Source organism: Drosophila subpulchrella, unplaced genomic scaffold (assembly GCF_014743375.2).
Source record: "Drosophila subpulchrella strain 33 F10 #4 breed RU33 unplaced genomic scaffold, RU_Dsub_v1.1 Primary Assembly Seq36, whole genome shotgun sequence".
Lineage (NCBI taxonomy): Eukaryota > Metazoa > Arthropoda > Insecta > Diptera > Drosophilidae > Drosophila > Drosophila subpulchrella.
This window is the reverse complement of record NW_023665582.1, coordinates 1,103,054-1,123,012: the sequence shown is the minus strand read 5'-3', so window position 1 is coordinate 1,123,012 and position 19,959 is coordinate 1,103,054.

Genomic DNA, 19,959 nt, shown 5'->3' with positions numbered 1-19,959 from the left:
AAGAAAATGGTGAATGGTATTTTGCCAATAGTAAATTGAAATATAATAATAATACAATTATTATTGATAAGGAAAAATGGAAATTGACTCCTGGCCTATTTCAATTGCTATTGCACACGAAGCCCGCGCATTATTCAAGTCTGGACTTGAAAAATTACCGAGATATTCTGTTAAGAACAAACGCACACAAACGAAAATATCAGAATAGTTCACAAGTTAAGGGGTCTAAATCATTTAAGTATCAGCATATTATAAAAAATCTATTCAAACCGAAAACACAACTTATTGGTAAAGGTTTACTTACAACACAAACAGCAGCAGCAGCAGCAACAACAACAAAATCTTACTCCAAGGAGGATAGAGGATACAAGTATTGGGATGATCCGAATGAATTAATCGAGAGATTACGATTACTATTAGCATCCGAGAGTGCTGGAAATACCAATCACAAAAACGAAATTATATCCATTATTGAAGAGCTTAGAGAGGCAAATATAATAAAGTGAATCAGATTAATAAATTTGGTGAAAGCTTGTCGTCCGGAGGAGTAGGAGGAGGAGGAGGAGCAAGTCTAAAAAAATATAACTTAAGTCGACAAGAGAAAACGGATATTGATTTAAACAGCTTGAGACAGAGCATAAATATTATAAAAAGCAAAATAATTACATTGGAAACAAACCTTCAATCAGATGTCACTGAAAGTGCGAATTAGCCTTAGAGGACTACTCTCAAGATATTTATACTAAGTATATAGAGCGATTAGAAGAAAATATGCAACGGCTTGAGGACGTTCTCTTTAAATTACTCTCTACACAGCTACCTACGGATTAGGTGAAAAGAATTAAAGTACAGTTCCCCATTATTGTTAAAGGTATTGAAAATAAACAAAATGAGTGACAACAACAACAACAACAACTTGAATGCGGATAAAAGACAACTCACCGAAGAGTTGCATAGACAAGGACGAAAAAATTTTATCAGACGACGTGTGATAATGGGGGGGATAGATGATTTATGGCCAGCCGACTTAGTTGAAATGATACCCTATCAATTATATAATAAAGGATATCGTTATCTTTTAAATCTTATTGACACGTTTTCGAAGCAAGCATGGGCTGTAGCTATTAAAAACAAAACAGGAGACAGCGTCAAAAAGAGTATGAAAAGTATGAAAAGAAAACCGAAAAACTTACAAACAGATGATGGTAAAGAATTTTTCGATAAGACATTTCAAAATCTGATGAAATTAAATCATTAAATTGTTGAACGATTTAATAGAACCATCAAAAATATGATGTGGAAAGAGTTCAGCTATCAAGGCAGCTACAAATGGATTAAAATCTATAAGGCATTGATTGCTAAATATAATATCACATACCATAAAACAATTCTAATGGCGCCAAACGATGTAAGTTTTCTAAATGAAGAATTACTTCTCCAAACCGTTTACAATCATCTGAAAATCACTCATAAACCAAAATTAAAAGTTGACGATTATGTGCGAATAAGTGAATATAAACATGTGTTCGAAAAAGCTTATACTTCAAACTGGACAACTGAGATATTCCAAATCAAACGGATAGCAAATACCAATCCCATTATGAGTTGATGAAAACTAAATTTCCCGATACAAATCTAGTGGAGAAGGTTATTAGACGTCGAAATGGTAGAGCATTCGTTAAATGGTTAGGATTCTCATCAGAGCATAATTCCTGGATTGATTTGTAAACACACACACGCAGCATACTATATATGTGTATGTGTAAAGCCTATAAACATTTCATTCCCTCCCGAACCGTTAAGATGTCGATAACATTAACACTAACAGGCAATAGGTCAGTACTTGTTGCAGATTATTTTCCTACAATTGAACTTGATCAGAACTATCAGTGTGCGTTAATCAGTCTGGACACTTATAATTCGATTCCAAACGTTGGCGTAGACAATAATTTATTTCATATTCGCATACATTTGATAAAAATCCCCGTAGGTTCCTATAAAATCAGCGATATTAATGACCTATTGACGCGAAAATATAGAAAGTTAACACAGAATGAGACCGACGGAAGTCCTAAATTTTATTGCAATCGTAAATTTTATCTGCAACTGATGAAATATATTTCAATAAGGAAAAGTCAATCGGCTCTTTATTGGGATTCACTTCGAATATATTAAGCCCTAATATATTACATACTTCTGATAAGGCAATTGATATCACAAAAATTAATACCATTTGTGTACAATGCAATATTATAAATGGTACATATATAAACAACGAAACAACACACACACTTTTTTTTCTTGGACGTTGATGCACTATGGTCAGTACAAACAAGTGGCCCTACGACACCAAGCAAAGCTTGTTACGCGCGGAGCCCATCACCGTTTTGGGCGAGTAAACATAATCGCGGACAAAGAAAAGGACAATGTAACAATAGACAATTAAAAATACAGGTCAATACACGAATAGACAAAATACAACAAGTAAAACTAATTAGTTACTAGGGAGGATAGTATTATTGATTTAAAGATAGGAAGTGAGTCAGTAGTAGATATTAGATGATATAGTCTATTATAATCATTGCAAAGTACTCTAAAAGGTTCATGCATTGCGTAATTAGAGATACAGTGATTTAATACTAAAGGAATATAGTTTCTAGTGAATCTATTTGGCACATTAAAATGCAGGCGACCCAGTAACTCGGGACTCTCTACATCACCATGAATAAGATTTCTAATAAACGTAATACCAAGCATAGTTCTACGGTTAGCTAACGATGGTAAGTTAATTAGAAGTAGTCTACTAGAGTAGGATGGTAGTATTAGGCTTGTATCCCAGTTAAGTCTCCGTAAGGCAAATATTAAGAAGTTTTTTTGCACAGACTCAATCCGGTCTATATGCACCCCATATTGGGGACTCCAAACAGGAGCGCAGTACTCAAGAATAGGTCGGACTAATGAAATAAACAAGGTCTTTGTGACATAGGGATCATCGAATTCCTTCGACCACCTTTTGATAAATGCAAGCACGCCCCTGGCTTTATTTACCATAGTAGTAATGTGATCGGAAAATTTAAGTCTAGGATCCATGTAGACTCCAAGGTCGTCAGCATGCGTTATCCTATCTAACGCACAACCACTCAAAGTATACGTTGAGTAGTGGGGGCTGACACGAAAAAAGGTCATTAGTTTACACTTAGAACCATTTAAATTCAATTCATTATCCATGCACCATGTTTGAAATGCATTTAGATCCGATTGTAAAGCTAAACTTTGTGCGGGGTCATTATATTGCAGGCACAACTTAACGTCATCTGCGTACATAAGAACCCGTGACTTCGTTAAGACTAATGGAAGGTCATTTATAAATAATGTAAACAGGAGCGGACCAAGATGACTTCCTTGTGGTACACACTACATCAGTTTGCGGTTGTCGTTAGTCCTGGATATAAAATAACTGAGGTACCACAAAATGTTATATATCTACCAGTAAACACAAAAGAAATACATTCGATAACTTTAAAAATCTGTGATCAAGACGGTAATCTGATTAATTTTCGCGGTGAAAGAATTACAATAAGATTACATTTAAAACCAATATAAAAAAAATGATTATATACAACAACAACAACGTCTATAGAAAAGCATTACCACTCAATTCTCCCTCACTCGCTTCACTAACGCTGACCAGATTAGCTACTCGACAACAACAACGACGGCGACGACAACAAAAACAAATCCCATTAACGGAGTGCAATAAAAAATTTGTATTGAGTTTAGGATTCAAATTAAAAAAAAATGTCACATATAATTAACGTGCTCGAGAAACCGACTATTGATAATTCAAAAATAAAGAAAGGTTATCCTAGTTATTCACCCTATTTGCGATCGTATGAGGACAATGACGAAATTTGGATTGCTATACAAAATCAAGATTTGTATGTGTTGCCGAGCGAAAGTTTTCTTCACATTCAAGGGCATATCACAAAAGTTGATGATCAAATCGAAACCACAATAGCTTTATTGAATAATTGTATGGCGTATCTATTTAGTGAAATACGATATGAATTGAATGGTATTGAAATTGATCGAACACGACATTTGGGTGTAACAAGCGATTTAAAAAATTATTTATCAATTAAACAAAATCAAGAACACTTGCTCGAAAATTGCGGATGGTCCATCACAGACAATTTAAAACTTGAAAGAGGAAACTCTAATTTTTGCGTGCCGTTGAATCTGTTACTTGGATTTGCTGAAGACTACAATAAAATACTGCTTAATGGGAAACACGAGCTAGTTCTATTAAAAGGAAAAGATAACGATGATGTTTATAAGAGCACTGCTGTAGCTTTAACAATGAGTCAATTGAAAATGACGATTTCGAGCATTGTTTGGAAAATGCCCCATGTACAATTGTCTGATGCTTATAAATTGTACATGTTTAATGTGATAAACAAACAAACGCCATTATTGATTCCCTTCAGGAGTTGGGATATATATTATAACCCAGTAGTTCCACAGACTACTACATTTATTTGGAAAGTTAAATTAGCTGCTGAAACTGAACGCCCTCGCTATGTTATTATCGCATCTAAAAACAATAAGAAGTATGTTCATTATGATTCAGTCGATGTGAAAGTATATCTAAATTCTGAAGTATATCCGTATGACGGATTAAATCAAAATTTTTCTTATAATAGATATGCACTATTATACGATATATATATCAATTTTCAAAAAAGTTACTACGGCTGTGAGTCACAACCGTTATTATCGCTAGAGACTTATAAAAATAAGACTCCCATTATTGTCTTAGATGTAACGCATCAAAATGAAGCAGTAAAAAGTGGACCCATTGACATACGAATTGAGATTAAAACACAAAGTAATATCCCTTCAAAAACATCTGCATACTGTCTCATAATCCATGATAAATTATTCGAATATACACCGCTATCAAACGAGGTTAGAAAAATATTATAAATATATATATATGTACGTAAATGTGAATATTTTATTTATTTCGTTCTCTCCGAGAATGCAAGCAAGCAAGCAAGCAAGCATTAGTAGCAAGTCGAACTGCAAGCTAGAAACTACAATCAAAACGAGAATAAAAACAAAAAAAAAAAAATAATAAAAAGTTGCGAATAATAATCATTGCAATTATTTTACTATTCGGTTGCAATTCGGGAGGAAACTGTAATCCTATTCCGAATCCTGAATTTGCTTCTATTCTGAATATCACCAATAGTATCAATGCAAATACAAAAAGTGTAGAATTTAATATAACATTATTATTAAAAGTAAACCTCTCATTAGAATTTATGAGACAACCATCACCACCACCACCACCACCACCAACCACAACAATAAAACCCAGTGAGTGGGTGGAATTGATAACTGAATCGTCAACACCACCAGCAGCACCAACATCAACAGCTAACGATGAGGACAATGCCTAGGATAATATTAAAGTTACGGTGGATGAAGTAATCGAATTGTTCCAAGCAAACCTAATAGAAAAGGAGAAAAATATTGGAGGAATACTGAATGCAACAGTACCATTCTATAGGCACTTTAATCTCCAATATAAAGAGTCGGCTATATCAATTCGTTGTTTGTATAAAAGCAATTATGAGAAGAGAACACTAAATATAAAATGCAAGCAATATATTGAGACAAATATAATTGAAAAAAACCCCAACACCCTGAAGAACATTATCCTCAACGAAGACATCAACAACTATGTACAAACTGAGACGATGACAATCACTTGAGAGAGAGGGGCACGCGCTAGAAGTCGATGACAGCAACAACAGACGCAGCCAATAAACGATAATCAGTGGAGAGCCGGAGCCCCGAGAGAAAGAGAGCAGACAAAAAAACTTTTTTAATCTTTTTTATACTTATACCTATATATATATATTTATATACCCATACTTTATTCATGCATTTACTTAAGCACAATTCTGTGTGTGCGTAAAACTAGTGTTGCTAAGCTATCAGCCCAAAACAAATGCAGCTAATACCCAATAATCAGTAGAGAGCCAGAGCCAGAGCCCGAGAGAGAGACGACAAAAAAAATTTATAATCTTTATACCTATATACTACACATGCATTCATGCATTTTTTACTTTAATCACAGTTCTGTAAAACTAGTCTCTAAGCATTCGCCCACAGGGAAAGTATATAATCGCATAATAAAAATTAATAAAATACACAAAATGAAAATAATTATGGTTTTGATATTAATTTTTGTACTTGAAATCGTCGTCGGAAAAGCGCCAGTAAAAAGCGAATATGATATCAAAAAAATTCCCTACCAAACGGAAATTAAATACTCTAGTTTTGATCTCGCTGTAAACGAAACATTGACTGTCAAAGTAAATTTAGTTTTTGAACTTAATGCCGCATTTGTGGAAGTGATTCGAGAGAGCAGCAACAAAAATCAACATGATAATAGATTTAAACGAGATTTGGTACTATTCGAGCAAATGCCTCATTCTCTCCCCACGATCGATGAGGTAGTTGAAAATTTCCGCCGAGAGTTAATTAGAAAAGAAGAGGATATTGGTGGAATAATTGATGCGCCCGCTGTGGTACGTAGATATTTCAAATCAAGATACTTGAGAAGTATTGTCAATATTCGATGCAGTTATCATAGCGATTTCACAAATAAAACATTACAAATTTTTTTGTCATCACTATAATGCTGTAAGCAATACCAATGAGCGAAACCTGATAGAGAAAAATTATTTTTTTGAACGAGATTTTACCAACGATGAGGGAGATGATTATGATGATGAAGCCAACCCCACCAGCCTTCAATTAGAGAGACACCTCGGAACGTGTAACATCAATGATTATAAACAGGTTTTGCATATGAATATTCAATAATAACAACACAAAAAAGAAAAATGACATTTAGAAAAAAAATTATTGATTTCATTCAAAATTATCTACACATTCTGTCGCCCGAGGATAAAGAAACTCTCCAAAGTATACATATGCGATTAAAACATATTAAAAATTTAAATATTACCTTTAATCAAATGGAAACGAATAAAGAGATGAATACAACTTATGCTGCTGATGATGTAGTAGATTGTGAAAAAGAACAACATTCCAAGTACATTCAACAAAAATTGGTTGATAAACATGACGCATTACAAATTATGACTTCCTATCAAATTTTGTAAGTAAACTACTAATAAATATATATGTCGGATCTCAAATTATGGTAGTCAGTGTAAAAGCATTAAATCAAATGCGTGTTACCAAGTGGCAATTCTCGTCTCTGCACTATAACGGTTGTTTGTTAGTATGCTTTGTTCCGTTTATTCGCCAGGTGGTCAGTATAGTTCGATGCGAACATGAGAAAGAAAGTTTTGAGAGGTTAGAGGTTTGAGAGAGAGATGCGCACTACGATTGTTGTGCGTGTATCCTTGAGCCACTACGAGAGACATATACACAAGTATGCTCGTTGCAGCATTTTCGGGAGGACTTTTTCGGTGTGCAAGAAGGCTGGCGCGCATTCTCAAATCGGCTGTGGTGTGCTCAAGGATATTCGCCGTATACAATCTGCGCAAAAATATGGAAAATCATACCAACAACCTGACATCAGAAGTGGGATCGGTGCCAACTCCTGCATTTTCTGAAGATCAGTGGCGTACTATTATGGAACTGCAGAATCGCAATTTCGTTGAAATGTGTAAAGCTATGCAAGCGTCTGTGCGTCCACAAAATCAAGTGGTTTTGCCAAAATTTAACCCAGATTTAACTGAAGCCGATGCGACTCAATGGTGTGCGACGGCAAGCATTATCATGGACGAACAGCAGATTGATGGCAGCGCACTTATCATGATGTTGAGTAGTTGTATGCAGGGCAGTGCTTCAGCGTGGCTTGCACAGATCTGCTATCCCGGCATTAATTGGGAGCAGTTTAAAGAACTATTTATACAGCGTTTCGAGATTAAGGAAACGCCGGCAGCTATGTTCCTGAATCTGCTGAACAGCCGTCCAGCCCACAACGAGTGCCCTGCAGTGTACGCAAGCCGTATGGTGACGTCATTGACCACAAAGTGGCGCAATATGAACGCCGAGGAAATAACTGTATCCACGGTACTTGCGCATATGGCCAATTTTGACAACCGTTTGCAGCGTATGGTGTTTTCGTCAAATGTACAAACTAGAAGTCAACTCCAGATGGAACTGAGAGCATTTACATTTGACAAAAAGCGGAGTGCTGGAAGTACTGATGGTAATAGCGGCGACTGCAAGCGAGCCAAAATCGTGTGCCACTTATGCAAGAAACCAGGACATAAAATGGCGGAGTGTAAATTAAAGCGGTCTGGATCGGAGAATAAACAGCATCGCGACTTGCAGAATGTGACCTGTTACCGGTGTGGACAACTTGGGCATCTTGCGAATCGGTGCACGAACAATGCAGCTAAATCTGGAGCAGTTACTGAGAAGAAATGTAACCCATGTTTTGTGGCTGAGCCAAAAGGAGTTATGACACACCAGGGTGCGATCTTTTCTATTTGCTTTGACTCTGGAGCAGAATGCTCGCTTATGCGAAGTAGTGTTGCCGATAAATTTGATGGCAAACTTATTAATAATATTGTCATAATACGAGGTATTGGCGACGCTGGCATTTCCAGTAAGCTACAAAAACTATCTAAATGCATTATTAATGGAAATATTGTAGAAATACTGTTTCATGTCATAGCAGATAAGCATCTCACAAATGATATTGTAATTGGTAGGGAAATCCTTAGTCAAGGATACGAAATCATCTTGACACCTGATAAATTTGAATTTGTTAAGTCTAAATCTGTAAACGTCTGTAAAGTATCTGAGCCATCTGCTTTGTTACTTAATGTTGATACTGAAATGATTGGTAATGACAAGGAAAACTTAATTAAATTACTCAAAGACTATTCAGCTGCATTTATTGATGGAATCCCTTGCACAAAGGTTAAGACTGGTGAGATGACTATTAGATTAATTGATTCAAACAAAACTGTGCAGCGGCGTCCATATCGTCTGAGTCCAAATGAAAAAGAAATTGTACGTGAAAGGATAACAGAATTGTTAAACTGTAACATTATTCGACCTAGTTGCTCTCCCTATGCTAGCCCTATACTCTTGGTTAAAAAGAAGAACGGATCCGATCGACTTTGCGTTGACTATCGTGAACTGAACATCAATACTGTTTCTGACAGATATCCCTTACCACTTATCAATGACCAGATTGCTAGACTGGCGGGTGCAAAATATTTTACTTGTCTGGATATGGCTAGTGGATACCATCAGATACCCATTCATCCCGATTCTGTTGAATATACCGCGTTTGTTACACCTGATGGGCACTATGAGTATCTGACAATGCCATTTGGCCTCAAGAACGCCCCGTCTGTTTTCCAGCGAGCCATTATAAACGCATTGGGAAAACTTGCATATTCTTATGTAATAGTCTATATGGACGACAGATTGGTGGTGTCATCTACCATAGAATTAGGTATAGAAAGATTGAGGATTGTGTTGGATGTATTGACTGCAGCGGGATTCTCTTTTAACATAGCAAAATGTGGATTCTTAAAAACTACTGTACAATACTTGGGGTATGAGGTACGAGCTGGAGAGTTAAGGCCCAATCCGCGAAAAATTCTTGCGTTAAATTCCTTGCCACCACCGCAAACAGTTCGTAGCGTAAGACAGTTTATAGGATTGGCGTCTTATTTTCGAAAATTCGTGCCTCGGTTCTCACAGATTATGAAACCGATATATTCCTTAACTTCGAGTAAAAGTGTGTTTAATTGGAATAACGAGTTGGAAGATATTAGAAAAAAATATTATTGCTATCCTTATAAATGAGCCTGTACTTGTTATTTTTGATCCACAACATTCAATATAGAGTTACACACAGATGCAAGCTCTTACGGTTATGGTGCAATGTTAATGCATCGAATCAATGGTAGTCCTCATGTAATAGAGTATTTTAGTAAAACTACTTCCCCTGCAGAGTCTAGATACCATTCATACGAATTAGAAACCTTGGCAGTGGTAGAATCTGTTAAACAGTTCCGTCATTATTTAGTTGGTCGTACGTTTGTAGTGTATACTGACTGTAATTCTCTTAAATCATCGCGGACAAAGATTGATCTGACACCAAGAGTACATCGTTGGTGGGCGTATCTGCAGTCGTTTGATTTCAAAATCAAATATAGAGAAGGAAAGCGCATGGCGCATGTGGATTTTTTTATCGAGAAATCACATTCAGGAAGCCACAAAAGTTGAAAAGTCTTTAGTTCCTGAAAAGCGTATAAGCTTGGCAGAAATCTCAAGTGACTGGCTTGCTGCTGAACAGCGCCAGGATTCTGAAATTACTGATATCATTAACAAACTTAACTCTAAAGAGTTGATAGATGATGTTGCACAGACTTATGAGTTGAGAAAAGGTGTCTTGTTTCGTAAAGTCCAGAGAAATGGAAAAACCCGTTGTTTGCCAGTAGTGCCCCATGCATTTCGATGGTCAGTAATAAATCAAGTGCACGAGTCCATCATGCATTTGGGATGGAAAAAGATTCTTGACAAAACTTACCAATATTATTGGTTTGCTAAGATGAATAAATATGTTAGGAAGTTTGTCGATAGCTGCATTACATGTAAAACTGTTAAGGGTTCATCTGGGAAGATACAAGCCGAGTTACATCCAATTCCAAAAGTGAATGTGCCATGGCACACGGTGCATATCGACATCACTGGAAAATTAAGTGGGAAAAATGATCTTAAGGAATACGTGATAGTACAAATTGATGCCTTAACAAAATTTGTTTATTTGTTTCATACTTTAAGATTAGATTCTGACAGTTGTATTCAGGCAATGAAATCATCTATCTCTTTGTTTGGAATACCGCAGCGTTTAATAGCTGATCAGGGTAGATGTTTTACTACTGGGAAATTTTCAGAATTTTGTACATCACAGAAGATTAAGCTTCATCTTATAGCTACAGGAGGAAGCCGTGCAAACGGTCAAGTTGAACGTGTGATGACCCTTAAGAATCTACTGTCAGCGGTTGAATCAAGTCACCGATCTTGGCAAGATGCTTTAGGTGAGGTAGAACTTGCCTTGAATTGCACAGTTAGTAGTACAACCAAAGCAAGTTCCCTAGAGTTACTTGTCGGCAAGGAGGCTCGTCCTTTAGGTTTGATTCCACCGTATGATACGGAGATGGAGGTAGATAAAGTTAATGCTAGAGATAGGGCAATTGAAAATATGAACAATCAAGCTAGTCACGACAAAATAAGATTCGATAAAAATAAAGCAGCAGTTGAACGACATAAAATTGGAGATTTTGTTCTACTGAAAAATGAAGAACGGCATTAAACTAAATTGGATGTAAAGTTTAAAGGACCATTTTTGGTTAGTGAAGTTCTAGAAGGAGATAGATATATCTTGAAGTCATTGCATAATAAGAGAACTTATAAATATTGTCATGAAGATTTGAGAAAGATGCCAGATGGTTATGTTCCGAGTGAATTGGAGTGCCCGCCCGAGACTTGTTGAAATGGTTATAATATATCCGTGTGAGAGGATATGTTATGTGAAAACAAAATGTTCATATAGAGTATGGAATGGTTGAAATGAAGTTGCAATAGACTTCGATAAGAACATGTTTGTGAATGGCGGATGTGTTTGAGAATTCGAATGGAAATAACCTGGCGGATGCAAAGTTTATGTATGGTTGATATATGACAATATTTGGTTGAAATGTATGAGTTAAAGGTATGGTTTTGAGATTTAAGCTATCTGCGTCATTGAGCAAGCACAAGTGAAAGACGAAAGTTGGAACATGGCGTGTGGCGTTCTTGACAAGACTAAGCTCTTAATCAAAAGGAAATCATGGTGACGATAACTAGAGTCGAATTTTGAAATGCTGAGAAGTAAATGAAATGAATTAAATGTTAAAATTAATTTGATTATACAATGAGAATAAGAATTGATGTTCGAAATTGATGAGTAAAATAAAACACAAGCTAATCACGAATTTATAAGTCATATTTAAAATATTAAGATAACAGTACACGAGGACGTGTAATTGTCAGAATGGCCGTGTCGGATCTTAAATTATGGTAGTCAGTGTAAAAGCATTAAATCAAATGCGTGTTACCAAGTGGCAATTCTCGTCTCTGCACTCTAACGGTTGTTTGTTAGTACGCTTTGTTCCGCTTATTCGCCAGGTGGTTCGATGCGAACATGAGAAAGAAAGTTGTGAGAGGTTAGAGGTTTGAGAGAGAGATGCGCACTACGATTGTTGTGCGTGTATCCTTGAGCCACTGCGAGAGACAGAGACACAAGTATGCTCGTTGCAGCATTTTCGGGAGGACTTTTTCGGTATGCAAGAAGGCTGGCGCGCATTCTCAAATCGGCTGTGGTGTGCTCAAGGATATTCGCCGTATACAATCTGCGCAAAAATATGGATTTCAGATCGACATCATCATCATCGTCATCATCTAGTATATCCGAATAATAAGTGGGAGGCTTCCTGTGTTGTGTGTGTCTATTATAGAGCGAGAGATTGTAAAAAGGAAACAAAGAAAATGGAAAAAATTAAGGCAAGATAGAGAGTGATATATAGTATAGATTCAGCTATAAAATTGACTGTATGTTGGTCAGTAGATTTAGTATGTTGGAAAATATTCTCGAGTCTCTCTCTCTCCAGCATTTCGAACCAAAAAAAAATGCATTTTCACGTATTCCTATTACTGTTAGTATGAGCAGTCGCTAAAATCACTTCAAATCAAACAACAACAACAATAACAACACCACAACCCCCGACAACAACAACAACAACAACAACACAAACAACAACCAGCACCAAAGAACCAGCCTCATCATCAGCAGCAGCACCACTTGTACCAAAATATGTCTATCATATTAACATTACTATTATATTTTTATTATTTGCTTTTGTTAATCTACCTTGCAATTGTAATATTTCAAATAATCTTTTCTTGTTATATAGACTGCATCAATGTTGCGATGACTGAAGATACAGCATCAGCAGCAGCAGTTCGAAATAATAATAATAATCACGAACTTAATAATGTTTATTGTAATCAAAATATTTAAAAAAGAAAAAAAATGAAAATAAATTAAAATACTAATATTTAATATTGTGGTGAAATTAAAAAATCGTATTTAATATTGGGGTAAGCGGGAGGGAGAGCGGGAGGGAGAGCGGGATGGAGAGCGAGAGGGAGAGCGAGAGCGGGAGGGGGCTGAAAATTTTTTTATCACTCACTTATTGCGCAGTTGTGAATTTAAATCACATTTTTTTCTCAAAGCATACTGCTATCACCCACTCAGCCAATAAATTTAAAACCCTTTATTTCTTTGTTATCAAAAAAAAAAAAGTGAATACTCAAATAAAATTCATAATTTTTTTTTGCATTGAATGCAGTTATCACACATCCGGTGTTCAAAGGCATATCAATCAAAAAAAAAAAAAATACATACTTTGTATTGTAAGTGATTGAGTGTGTGTGTGTGTGTGTGTGCAAACACTTATTGCGCAGTTGTGAATTTAAATCACATATTTTTCTCAAAGCATACTGTTATCACACACTCAGCCAATAAATTTAAAGCCCTTTTTTTCTTCGTTATCACACATAACTTTAAAAAAAATCCAGCCAGCCACCTACTCAAATAAAACAAGGAAGAACGCTTTAGTCGAGTACCTCGACTATCAGATACCCGTTACTCAGCTAAAGGGACCAAAGGAAAATGGAGATATGCAAGCAGCAAATGCGCCACCTACCGGCGGTAGACAGATTTAAGCGTTGTGGGCGTTAGAGTGGGCGTGGCAACTTTTTTTAAAATCGATTTAAGTCGATTTAAATCGATAGGTATTGACAAGACCAATACATTTCAGCTAAAATTTTTTATCTAGCATGAAAATTGTGGGCACCACAGATTTGGGCGGTTTGTGGGCGTTGCGCTTGCGCTGCGCTCAAGAATACGGAATCTAAATCTGAAATCCCCTTTCACTATCTTTGATATTTTCCGAGATATCCGCGTTCATATTTACGATTTTTTGAAGTTTTTGGGCGGTTTGTGGGCGTTAAAGTGGGCGTGGCAATTTTTTTTAGGTCAATCGGTAGGTATTGATGAGAACAACACATTTCAGTTAAAATTTTTGTTCTAGCATCAAAACTGTAGGAGCCACAGTTTTGGGCGGTTTGTGGGCGTTAGAGTGGGCGTGGCACTCTTCTGAAACAAACTTGCGCTGCGCAGGAATCTCAGGAATCTGCATGCCTAATCCCAGTATTGTAGCTCTTATAGTTTCCGAGATCTCAGCGTTCATACGGACAGACGGGCATGGCTAGATCGACTCGGTTAGTGATCCTGATCAAGAATATATGTACTTATGGGGCCTGTTACATACTTTCCGACGAATCTAGAATACCCTTTTACTCTACGAGTAACGGGTATAAAAATTGAGCATGGGGGTAGAAATAAACAAATTAATAATTTTTTTTTTGCATTGGATGCAGTTATCGCGCATCCGGTGTTCAAAAGGGATATCAAACAAAAAACACATACTTTGTATTTGCAAGTGATTGCGAGAAAATATAGCGTCCACATACACACAGTCAATCATAGAAAAATTCTCAATAAATAGCGCTGGGGCAGTCAAATTCAAAGGCAGTTCATAATTGACTTACATTGCCTAAGTACGTGAACAATATATAACCCACCACCGCCATCCAGACTTAGAACCAGAACTAAGCAAGCAGAAGTAAACATGGAGTCACAAACGATCAAATCCAAGCAAGTGGTAATAGGAGCAGAAGAAGCATCCGATTCAAATTGGTTAAAAAAAAACATAAAAAAAGAATGCAAAATTACAATTTATTCTTCATCTCTATTTTTATTTATATTTTTTTAATAAAAAAAAAATAAATGGTTCCAATACACAAGTTTCTAAATCTATCATTGATGGTGATGGTGATGCTGCTAGTAGTGATGATGCTACTAATGCTGATGCTGCTGGTGCTGCTGCTGAAAAGGAAGATCCTCGACCCAATAAGTAGAGAAATTCGAGAGCTAAAGGATGAAATTGAAGAATTTCGCACGTTATACGATGATGTAATATCTAGCACCGACCTGAGGACCTTACGTACCATAAAAAAACTGTTGTCAGTAGGAACAGTACTTACGCCAGGAGACTACAGAGCCTTACGCCCAATCATGGGGCAATTCATGTGAGGAGCTTTTAATCTAATGCAACGCTATCGCTTTTTGCGTGAAAACTTATCAAAAAATTTTAAAATTATTATTGAAGATGATGACGACGTTTTCGGTGCGGGATACAGAAATAGGAAAGAATTAAGCAGTTATGAGATTGAAGCATTCGTTAATACAGACGAAGTTGATGACCTAAAAAAATAAATCGACGAATTTTGTATTGAGTATGAAGATATTCTACCCGATTTTGAACTACAGACCTTACGTAATATGAGGAAATTGATGACGGTAGGGGCACACATATCAGAAACCGATATGAAGATTTCGCGTAACATTAGAAAACGCTTCAAAGTAGGAGTTTATATTATAATGCAACGCTATCAGGATTTGGCTGAGATAATTGATAGGCGATATTAATTATATACACATAATAATAACCTATATACATATATATATATATATATATATTAACCTATCAACATTAATAAAAAACTTATTTACTCCTGAAAATAGAATCTTTTAACATGCAACGTTCTCATTTCAGCTTACAGTCGCAAAAAAAAATCAATATTATGTGAGGTTTGTGAGAACTAGTATATACACTGTTAAAAACAAAACAAAATAAATATTGTTTCTGTGCAACGACCTATTGCTTGTATTAATATTCACAAAGTATGGCACTAGATATAACAGAAAGACAGAAGGACAGAAAGAATATCAAATACCTTCAACGATCGTGTGTGTAGGTGTGTGTAACGTGAGTTGAAGAGTATATTTTTTTTCTGTGTCGATGAAGAGCATCTGCTATATTTAATAGATCTTTTTACGCGATCAGAAAAAAAAATATTTTTAAAGCCTTCAAAAAAAACAGAAATGCAGAGAAAGTGATGTGAGATAAAGAGTATTTTTTTTTTGTCGCGGAAAAAGATTTGCTATTTATTTAATAGAAGAACTTTTTCCGCGATAACAAAAAAAGGATATATCTAAAGCCTTCAATAATGTGTTTTTTTGTTGTTTTATTTTTATTATATAAAGCTATAATAGAAGAACTTTTTCCGCGATAACAAAAAAAAGATATATCTAAAGCCTTCAATAATGTGTTTTTTGTTGTTTTTTTTTTATTATATAAAGCTTTAATATATACAGGAATAAAAGTGGTAAAAGAAGAGAAGAGAAGAGGTAGAAATGTTCCGATCACGCGGGACTGCCGCAAAGCTATACTTCGCGGGACGGATGGCGGTCAGGTTGCCGCTCGTCCTTATGACTCGATGCGTCGACTCCGTTCTCGACGCCTGAGATCCTTCAGGATGCCAGCGGCCATGTTGGCTATCGCATCCAACTCGCTTTGATTTTCCAGCATGCAGCTGATCACGTTGTTCGCTGTCAGGTTGCAAACGGTTGTCAACAACAACACAAACAACAACCAGCACCAAAGAACCAGCCTCAGCAGCAGCAGACAACGACGGCGTTTCCAAAAAAAACACCACTTGTACCAAAATATGTCTATCATATTAACATTACTATTATATTTTTATTATTTGCTTTTGTTAATCTACCTTGCAATTGTAATATATCAAATAATCTTTTCTTGTTATATAGACTGCATCAATGTTGCGATGACTGAAGATACAGCATCAGCAGCAGCAGTTCGAAATAATAATAATAATCACGAACTTAATAATGTTTATTGTAATCAAAATATTTAAAAAAGAAAAAAAATGAAAATAAATTAAAATACTAATATTTAATATTGTGGTGAAATTAAAAAATCGTATTTAATATTGGGGTAAGCGGGAGGGAGAGCGGGAGGGAGAGCGGGATGGAGAGCGAGAGCGGGAGGGGGCTGAAAATTTTTTTATCACTCACTTATTGCGCAGTTGTGAATTTAAATCACATTTTTTTCTCAAACCATACTGCTATCACCCACTCAGCCAATAAATTTAAAACCCTTTATTTCTTTGTTATCAAAAATAAAAAGTGAATACTCAAATAAAATTCATAATTATACCCGTTACTCGTAGAGTAAAAGGGTATACTAGATTCGTCGGAAAGTATGTAACAGGCAGAAGGAAGCGTTTCCGACCCCATAAAGTATATATATTCTTGATCAGGATCACTAGCCGAGTCGATCTAGCCATGTCCGTCTGTCCGTCTGTCCGTCTGTCCGTCTGTCCGTCTGTCCGTCTGTCCGTCTGTCTGTCCGGATGAACGCTGAGATCTTGGAAACTATGAGAGCTAGGCTATTGAGACTTGGCGTGCAGATTCCTGAGCTTCTTACGCAGCGCAAGTTTGTTTCAGTAGAGTGCCACGCCCACTTTTACGCCCATAAACCGCCCAAAACTGTGGCTCCTACAGTTTTGATGCTAGAATAAAAATTTTAACTGAAATGTATTGTTCTCATCAATACCTATCGATTGACTTAAAAAAAAGTTTGCCACGCCCACTTTATCGCCCACAAACCGCCCCCAAACTTCAAAAAATCGTAAGTATGAACGTGGATATCTCGGAAACTATCAAAGATATAGAATCAGGATTTCAGATTTAGATTCCGTAGCTTTGTACGCAGCGCAATTTTGATACGCGAATATGCCACGCCCACTCTAACGCCCACAAACCGCCCAAGGCTGTGGCGCCCACAATTTTCATGCTAGATACAAAATTTTAACTGAACTGTATTGGTCTCGTCAATACCTATCGATTGACCCAAAAAAAAATTTGCCACGCCCACTCTAACGCCCATAACGCTTAAATCTGTCTACCGCCGATAGGTGGCGCATTTCAATCTCGCTTTGCTGCTTGCATATCTCCATTTCCCTTTGGTCCCTTAAGCTGAGTAACGGGTATCTAATAGTCGAGGTACTCGACTATAGCGTTCTTCCTTGTTTTTTTTTGCATTGAATGCAGTTATTACACATCCGGTGTTCAAAGGCATATCAATCAAAAAAAAAAAAAAATACATACTTTGTATTGTAAGTGATTGAGTGTGTGTGTGTGTGTGTGCAAACACTTATTGCGCAGTTGTGAACTTAAATCACATTTTTTTCTCAAAGCAAACTGTTATTACACACTCAGCCAATAAATTTAAAGCCCTTTTTTTCTTCGTTATCACACATAACTTTAAAAAAAATCCAGCCAGCCACCTACTCAAATAAAACAAGGAAGAACGCTTTAGTCGAGTACCTCGACTATCAGATACCCGTTACTCAGCTAAAGGGACCAAAGGAAAATGGAGATATGCAAGCAGCAAATGCGCCACCTACCGGCGGTAGACAGATTTAAGCGTTGTGGGCGTTAGAGTGGGCGTGGCAACTTTTTTTAAAATCGATTTAAGTCGATTTAAATCGATAGGTATTGACAAGACCAATACATTTCAGCTAAAATTTTTTATCTAGCATGAAAATTGTGGGCACCACAGATTTGGGCGGTTTGTGGGCGTTGCGCTTGCGCTGCGCTCAAGAATACGGAATCTAAATCTGAAATCCCCTTTCACTATCTTTGATATTTTCCGAGATATCCGCGTTCATATTTACGATTTTTTGAAGTTTTTGGGCGGTTTGTGGGCGTTAAAGTGGGCGTGGCAATTTTTTTTAGGTCAATCGGTAGGTATTGATGAGAACAACACATTTCAGTTAAAATTTTTGTTCTAGCATCAAAACTGTAGGAGCCACAGTTTTGGGCGGTTTGTGGGCGTTAGAGTGGGCGTGGCACTCTTCTGAAACAAACTTGCGCTGCGCAGGAATCTCAGGAATCTGCATGCCTAATCCCAGTATTGTAGCTCTTATAGTTTCCGAGATCTCAGCGTTCATACGGACAGACGGACATGGCTAGATCGACTCGGTTAGTGATCCTGATCAAGAATATATGTACTTATGGGGCCTGTTACATACTTTCCGACGAATCTAGAATACCCTTTTACTCTACGAGTAACGGGTATAAAAATTGAGCATGGGGGTAGAAATAAACAAATTAATAATTTTTTTTTTGCATTGGATGCAGTTATCGCGCATCCGGTGTTCAAAAGGGATATCAAACAAAAAACACATACTTTGTATTTGCAAGTGATTGCGAGAAAATATAGCGTCCACATACACACAGTCAATCATAGAAAAATTCTCAATAAATAGCGCTGGGGCAGTCAAATTCAAAGGCAGTTCATAATTGACTTACATTGCCTAAGTACGTGAACAATATATAACCCACCACCGCCATCCAGACTTAGAACCAGAACTAAGCAAGCAGAAGTAAACATGGAGTCACAAACGATCAAATCCAAGCAAGTGGTAATAGGAGCAGAAGAAGCATCCGATTCAAATTGGTTAAAAAAAAACATAAAAAAAGAATGCAAAATTACAATTTATTCTTCATCTCTATTTTTATTTATATTTTTTTAATAAAAAAAAAATAAATGGTTCCAAAACACAAGTTTCTAAATCTATCATTGATGGTGATGGTGATGCTGCTAGTAGTGATGATGCTACTACTGCTGATGCTGCTGGTGCTGCTGCTGAAAAGGAAGATCCTCGACCCAATAAGTAGAGAAATTCGACAGCTAAAGGATGAAATTGAAGAATTTCGCACGTTATACGATGATGTAATATCTAGCACCGACCTGAGGACCTTACGTACCATAAAAAAACTGTTGTCAGTAGGAACAGTACTTACGCCAGGAGACTACAGAGCCTTACGCCCAATCATGGGGC